Here is an 8,920-nt window from a genome sequence, read left to right as displayed (position 1 = left end):
TTCCTATGATAAGATGTAGATCTAGATTTAGTGCTAGCCTAGATCTAGTAGACCTACTAAATAATCATAAAAATTAGTGAATTATTGTAACCTAGTTTTTATTCCTTAAAGATGTCTAGATCTAGACTATTTTCATGTTTAAATGACAATGAAATCAATGAGGTCATAAATGTAAACAACACACCCACGTGACTGAGAAGAGATCCGGAACTACCACATAAACACAGCCAATACTGTACGATCGACAACAAAGTAACACTGACTGTACAAAAGCTTCACCGTAGATAACCACTCCGACTTATCAACTCTGTAACGCTGTATCATATAATACTGGCTTTCCTCTTCTTCCTGGACTAGCACTCGATGCCCTGTTTTGGACTTCGCACTAGACTGGTTCTTGACTTCGACTCGTGCTTGTGATGTTGCGAGGTAACGTGAAGTGACTTGACCTTTGCTCTTATAAAGGGTCCCTAAAGACTTACTAGAATCCGACGGAACAACACTCGTCTATTTTAGTTGATCACATGACCGTATTTGACGTGTCTGGCTTTTAGATGGCTCTTGAAACTTCGCAAGTCATCGCGGTTGACCGTAGCTACTCGTCACGGTTGACCGCTTGTCCTGTGGCGATTTGTGTCGACTGACTACACACACTCCCATCTGCGTTATCACCAGAGTTATAACACTATCTCGTTCAAATTGTCCGTGTCATCGCAAAGTCATAAGCATATGATGTTCCACGAGTAACCTTGTAACGCTGTGTGATAAACAATGTCAGAAGTTAGGCTTGATGGGTTAGTTACCGCTCTAGTTAATCCACGAATCTCACTATTCTTCTTCCTGTATAGGATTAAGGGCGCTTCCTATGGTGAAGCGTATCTGTAATACAATGAAATGTTATGGCACGTTTAGGAATTATTTGTTTCATAGAAAGGGAAAGTTTTGACTTAATGACGCAACCAGTTTAAAAAAAAAAAGACTGTGATTTTAGAAGACTAGCGGAATGTTAACAGATTACGTTTGACGGCTTTAGAGAGACCCAGTTTTTATGAACGAAAGAGATTTAGCTTGACATTCGACGAATCCCTTCGTTACTATTGTTACGTATTTATCTTCTTCTGGCTAAATACCCGTAAACACGCAAATGAAATCGATGTAAAGAACTGGAATACTCAACTTCAATTTCTTTTAACTTTTTAACTAATAAAATCTAGTAATTAGTCGCTGTACATCAGAAGGTGAAAGACTGTAGCCTACAATATCTGCTTTCAACTGTATTTAACTCTATTAAACTTGTAACAAACCGTACTCAACACAACCGCGTTTGTCAACTGCCCGTACAGTTCTCTCTCTGGTTTTTAGAAGGTCTCCAACGCTTATCCAATATTGCAGAAACACTCCTAGGACCTTCTGGAACATCACGCGAGAACACTTCACATCCTGTTTTTTTGTTTATACATGTAGATTCCAGAGAACACTGGCTGACGTGTCAGCCACCAGGGTCACACGTACTGATCCCCTACCTGTCACTGTTCATTTGCAACGCTATTAGACTTCTTGTTCGACATTTATTATCAGCGTCGACTAACTTATATCGTTGGCCTTCACCTGATATTTTATTTCGCTAATTGAGATTTACCTCCGTTTAACTTATCTGTATAAGACACAGCCTGTAAGCGCCTAACACATTGACCAAATTAAGATCCATTTCCTTGACGTCTGTTACCTTGATGTCAGTCAGTATGTTTGAAGTTGCGAGAGTCAATTTTTCTTTTTAAGACTTTTCACCTGTCTTTTGGGGTACCACACACGATCATCTCTTTCCATTCTTCTCTGCCTTTTGCCAGAATTTGAGACGCTTTTATGGTCGGCCTGTCCCTTCTTTGATATTATTGTCTTACCACCAATAGAACACTAGCAATACCAAATGTTCTTTCTTCACTTCAAGGGGTTTGAGTTCTGAGTTTTTTTGGCACAGCGGCACAGTTTAGGCCATGTCGTGCCCGTAATCTCTAAAAGGTTACTCTCCCTTCATACCATAAGGAGGAGGCGCGGTGGCTGAGCGGTAAAGCGCTTGGCTTCCGAACCGGGGACCGGGGTTCGAATCCTGGTGAAGACTGGGATTTTTAATTTCGGGATCTTCGGGCGCCTCTGAGTCCACCCAGCTCTAATGGGTACCTGACATTAGTTAGGGAAAAGTAAAGGCGGTTGGTCGTTGTGCTGGCCACATGACACCCTTGTTAACCGTAGGCCACAGAAACAGATGACCTTTACATCATCTGCCCTATAGACCACAAGGTCTGAAAGGGAAACTTTATACCACAAGGGCTAAATTTTATTTAGTTAAGTTATTAAAAACAAGGTATATTCACAGTTTATTTCATTTCATTTCAAGCAGTCCGAAATTCAAGCCATAGCGATATTTTGTCCTCAAACTGTGTCTGTAAATTAAAAAAAAAAGCAATTTTATGTCCAATCCCCCCCCCCCACTCATACATTCTCAATATCACTCACGCTTTTTTTTTTCACGCATTCAGTCCTATAGTCTTTCCAGCTGTAAACAATTACTTAAGGCTTTTTTTTTTTTTTTTCTAATTCCTCCACTCCTACCAGCAAATCGCAACACTGATGTCAACTGTTGATCTCTTCTACCATTCCCGTTTTATCGAATGAAGCTGTGTTATAACTTCACGTGTAGGCTTTGAGTCCGTTGATTTAAGAAGAATTGTGCATTTTTTTCCCACTAGAATAAGATTCTCCCATCTGTGACCTACCGGTGCCTTCGACATAGGGGTCACGGAGGTCACGGACCTATCCATTTTGTCTGACCTAACGCAGCCAAAGCCTTTGTGTCAGAGTAAGACAATAAAAAGACTAGAAAGGCTTTATTGACGATACATATGAAATTACGCTACAATGCATATTATACTTTTTCAAGATTTAAGTCTAGTCTTTTAGTAGGCCTATATTTTTGCACAGTCCTATATATAAACTCTATATATTGTCCTATTTTGCCTCTCGTTACTAATGTTCACCTCTTAATAATAACAAATAACAATTGTAATTATAAGGCTTGTTTTTGAGTCCGAAGATTAATGAGGATTTCCCGTGGCTACGCAGCCCCAGCTGTGACCTACTTTGTTCAACTCTTATTACATAACTAACGTGTATTTTAGCTATCATTTTTCTTTCTATTCTCTGTTTGTAACTATTTTTACGTCACATGTCATGGCTTTGGTGTATAAAAGTCTTGTTCAGTTTGACCAGCTGATAATTGTTTGAATACTTTATATTCTAGAAATAATTTTATATAAGCTTCTTTATTGATACATGATACTGTCTGTACATATGATACTTTTTGTTTTCATTGAGTTCATTTAAAAAGACACAAAGATAAAGGCACATGCCTTGTTCACTACGCTAGGACAAATTTGTACAAATGCTGTTTCTTCCCCAGTGCTATTACAGCATGGAATGGGTTACCATGGTTAACATGCATGACTGCTTTGACTAGATGCAAAACGCGTAGGCTGTAACGACCTTTTTTTTTTTGAGGTAACGTCTGTATTTTATAAGATAAGATTATGTTTTAAAATAGATGTTTAATTGATATTTAGATTTTGCACTTATATAAATAGATGTTTTTATTGCAATAAAAATGCCTACTGGAAACAAATACTGCCTTTTAAATTCTTCTTTGCTTATTAATTAGCACGCTTCTCAAGTACGTTATTGCTTCCTGATGTTATCTTCTTTCTCCAACTATCGTGTCATAGACTCGCTAACTCAGGTTTAACACATTTGGGCAGCTGTTTGAGACAAACATCTATAAAAAAAGCTAACAATATCCTCGAAATAACGAATCACCCTTTGTGTTAGGATTTTGTGATTTTACCATCACAATAGAGATACAAGACACCGATAGCAAAGACAAACAGACACTCTTTTGTTCCCCTGGCAATCAAATCATTAAATAAGAACAATCTGGTATAAACTTTGTCACATGTAAATTATGAGTGAGTCTGGTGTGAATGTACACTTTGGTTTCTTATAGTTATGTTTTCTGTTTGGTGTAATGCACAAATTGTAAGACAAATTTCCATACGGACAATAAAGATTATTATTATTATATGGTTCATTTGCACCGTTGGTAATTGCGTAATTATGATATTAACTCAAATATTTCCAATTTCAGAAATACCCTCTTCATATCAAGATAAATAATAATTTAGCAGGCTCAAGGCGCTGTGATAAAATTACACACATAAACATGAGAACTAAAATGACAAACTAATCTAAAAAGTTTTAAATAGGTCTTCTCGAATGCAGTTTAGCGTGTTGACTGTCTGAGATCATTGAGGAGTGAGTTCCAAACCTTTTGTCCGTGCACTGAAAAAGCCCGCAGACCGTAGCTTTTAAGGGAAAAACGTGGCATCACTAGAAGCGTTGAGTCCATTGAGCGCAGGGCTCTTTGAGGGAAATATAGAGTGATCAGTTCGCCAAGGTACAAAGGCATTTCTTTATTATAGATAACTGATGTGGCCACATTGTAGTCGATTCTCGCTTTAACTGGAAGCCGATGGAGTGTGCGCAAGAGAGGAGTAGCAGTATCTCGTCTTGGTTTTCTTTTTGGCGATCTTGTCATCGGGTATACTTGCTAGCACGGCGTTGCAGTAGTCAATGCGGGAGAGTATGAATGCCACAGCTAGCTTTTTTGTTGACTCCGTTGTTAAATATGGTCGGATCTGGCCTAATCTGCGCAGTTGCAGATAAGACTCTTGCAGAGCTGACTTATGTAAAAGACAGTGGTGAGTCAAAGAAAACTGAAAGATATCGCTCTACATGGACATAAAGAACCTGGCAGTTCGTGAAAAAAAAGGGAATCTGTGCTCTCAACTTTTGATAAACTGATTTTGATTAAATGAAAAACTCTCTTCTCCGTTTCACTTACAAACAAATCACGTTCCAATCCAGTTCAACCCACTCTCACAAAACAAAACAACAACAACAAAACTATAACAAAAAAAAACAACAACACTTTTCAACCTCCCACTCAAAGGCCCCCTTCTCCTCCAAAGTTAACAGGAGACACAGACTGAGTGTCAGGTGGGATAACAGTTTAAATAGGGTATTGTTATAAACCTGGTGGTGACACAGATGGGGGTAGTGCAGTGTGTGTTTTAGACTACGCCAATCTCCCCAGTCCAGCGCTCGACGAGCGGTCAACCGTGACCAGTGACAGTACACGCCAGGTCGGCAATGACCTGTGTCGTAAATATTACGAACGCAAGTCACGGCGAATGTAATCAACCTGAGTGGTCAAGCGACGTTCCATCCGGTTCTGGAAGGCCTGTATGGACCCTATATAAGAGCGAGTGTCTTAAAGAGTCAAGACACTTCACGTTACCTCACAATGTGACCAGTACGAGGCAGAACCAGCACGGTGTGTGAAGTCAGGCGGAGCAAGACTAGGTTTTTGTAAAGACAGTGTTAATGTTGTTGCCAATTGTGATGTATTTGAAATTAAACTGACTGATACTTTGGAGCCCTGAGTTGTGAGGTTCTTTAAGTTCGTTGTGTCGTGTGGTGCAGTATGAAGAGAGCCTGGATAGTAGGAGATACGTTACGATAAACGATCCCGGGCTCCCCACCCCGAACAGTGTAAACCAAAACAATTAGTAGGGCCTACTAGCATATGAAACGGTGACTTGCTACACATCGAGTAAAGGTCATTCAACTGAACATTTAGTGAATAACAACAGTTGTTCAACACGAATAATAACGATAAGTTAAACTTACATTAGTTAACAAGAGCGTAAGTTTAGCAATTTAATGAACCAATGTGAAGTATTATGATATGAATGATGAAGTCTTAATTGTATTTACAAAAACAAGTACACATAATTTTTTTTTACATTAGATATAACACACCTTAAACTCGGTGCCATAATTCAATCAGGGCTCGCGAAGCCCACGGCCCAATGCTATGGAGGCACGGACCATCCCAAAACAAAAAACTGTTAATTAATCAGGCTTGACCACAATAGAGTCCCAAGCCTGCGTCCCTAAACAAGAAAAATGCGGATTCATTGAGACCGCTATTCACAATATTTCACTAACGATTTCAGATCTACAATATGAAGAAGGCAGTAGAATAAACTAACTTACCAAACACTGGGGAAGATAACCACAACAGAGAACTCCATCTAAAGGCAAAACAAACAGAGCAATGACACCAACATAGTGCGTCATTAGAAACTAACTCACAAACCATTATGGTGCACAAAAGAGAAACATCAAGGAAAGGAGCAACTCCAGATGAGCAAAATTCGGTCCTGACGCCGCTTTCCATGTCCATGGAAAATGGGGGTCGCATATAATATACCTTTCCCCGGGCGCACGTTTTGCTTACTACGCCTCTGATTGGCAAAAAAAAAAAGACACGAATCAATAAAAAAAAAAAACATTATTAGTCATTAATTATTGGTTATTAATTATTTTGTTTGATACCAACTAAGGAAATGTCGAAGTGAACAACTTGTCCACCGTGGGTCTATTTTGAACTTTTATTTTTAAGTGCTCAAAAGTAGATTTTACTTCAATTTTTTTTTTAACAGATTGGCGTCGTGTCAAATGATTCTCCAACTTCATTGCTTAAAACTTGCTAGATAAAAGGTTGGTCTACAATTTTACATTGGTAGGCAATTGCTTTCTCGACAGATGAGGGTCTGACAAGGCGTGGTAGCACGACCATGTCCAGACTTAGGATTGGCCACACCTACATCACGCACTCTTTTGTACTGAAGAGAGAGGAGCCCCCACTTTGTGAGTACTGTGACTCTCGCCTCACCGTGGAACATATCCTCGTTGATTGCCCCAGATACCAGGATGTCAGGGCGAAATATTTTAGAGCCACTAATTTAAAAACACTATTTGATAATGTCGACCCTGGGAAGGTACTGGGCTTTATCCGGGAAGTGGGGCTATCTACGAAGATCTGATTTCTGAATTTGTGAACATGCACTATTTACATTAGATTTTTACCAAATATTTAAATTTTTACTACCTTTACTATTTTAACTGTGAATAGACCTTGATTTTAATTATATGACTGTATAGAATCTGGCCCTTGTTGTTTAGAGAGAGAGTGGTCCTTGGGGGACTGCAGGCACGACATGGCCTAAATTGTGCAGATGTGCCTCAAATAAAAAAAACAAAAAAAAACAAACAAACTCGACAGATGCACTATCATGGACCCCCTTTCTTTTATTGTGTATACTCACATAGACTCCTTGTAAATTCTTCGTCAACCCCTGCGGATCGATTATCGATATAGACCACTCTGGGAATCACTAGTAGGCCTAGAGCAGGGGAAATGTTTGAATTTGGTCAGAAAAATCAATAGCAGTTTAAGTCTCTAATTAGCATGTAGCCTACGACTTGATTAACACATTGATACCGGTAGAAAGTAATTATCTTCTTTTTTGAAGGAGTACACCTGTTATTTAAAAGGAATATTCTAGCTATAACATAGGAGTATCCAATATTTTGTGCATGCATAGCCTTTATATTGGGCCTTGCTTCTAGCTTTCAGAGCGTTGTCCGTCGCCATGTGACCCCCCCCCCCTTCCATGTAGGATATAATGATCTTCAGAAATGCATTTATGGGTGTCTAATGCGCAATATCCGGAAATAAAAAACAAAGAACATATTACGCAAGGCAGGTCACATTGAAAGCATGTCAGAACAGAGGAGCAAAAATTGTATACCAAAAAATAAACAAAAGGCAGGCGACCCAAATGGCAGACCACGAATATGATGGCTTGATAGTTACATAGAGGCAGATCTACAACAATCACGAGTACGGGCATGGAGAGGAAACGCACTGAATCATAATCTTATGAAATACTCAGAAGAGAAAGACACAAAGATAAAGGCACATTCCTCGTTCCATATGCTAGGACTAGGATAAATTTGTACAAATCTTCCTTCTTCCCTAGTGCTATAAGAGCATGGAATGGAAAACCAATGACTTGGCAGAATTTAAGTCATTGGTTAACATGCATGACTAGATTGACAGGAACGCGCGTACCATAGTAGCCTACGTAATCATCTTTTTTTTTGTTTTTGTTTGAAGTAATGCGTAACGTCTGTATTTTATAACGGAAGATAAATTGCGTTTTCGCTTGGTCTACAATTTAAGAGGTAATAGTGCATTGAGTTCCATCCCCACATAGACCTAGTGGGAAGCGTGGTCGAGAGGGGGCTCGAGGTTCGACACCCGACTCGGGCAGAGTTGAGTTTAATGAGCGCCAAAAGGCAGCACGGAAAACCAACTCCTAGATACCCCCTCCCCCTCACTGGTCCACAAAAGAGATTGGAGCATGATATAGGCCTAAGCATGAAAGTAGCGCTATATAAAAGCTATAATAATAATAATAATTATGTGTTTGTGCGATGGATGAACTATTGTGAAAAGTAGGCCTACACTTTATCTCAGAAGCGTTTCTGAATTAGGTCTACTGTCATAGTTCAACCAAATAATTTTTTAATTTTACCATGTCTCTATTGTTTTTGCCCACCTTGGAATTTAGTTATGCCCTCCTCTAGTGGTGTACCTAAATAAATATCTTACCTTAAAAAATAAAGTAGGCCTACTTGTTTGGTAACCATGTCGTCAACCATATTCGATCCGCTGCCATCATTCGCCGTCCCGAAGGAGGTTTTGACTAAGAAGTATAGGCTACTATCTTCAACTCTGAATCTTAAGGAACATCCGAAAATTTGTTAATTTGCATGACTAAATGCATGACGCGTAGGACGTAATCATCATCTTTTTTTTAAAGTAATTTAACTTACGTCTGTACCTACTATATAACAAAAGATGAATGTAAAACATTCTACAAAAGTATTAGAAACA

Source organism: Biomphalaria glabrata, chromosome 17 (genome assembly GCF_947242115.1).
Source record: "Biomphalaria glabrata chromosome 17, xgBioGlab47.1, whole genome shotgun sequence".
Lineage (NCBI taxonomy): Eukaryota > Metazoa > Mollusca > Gastropoda > Planorbidae > Biomphalaria > Biomphalaria glabrata.
This window is presented reverse-complemented; position numbering follows the sequence as displayed.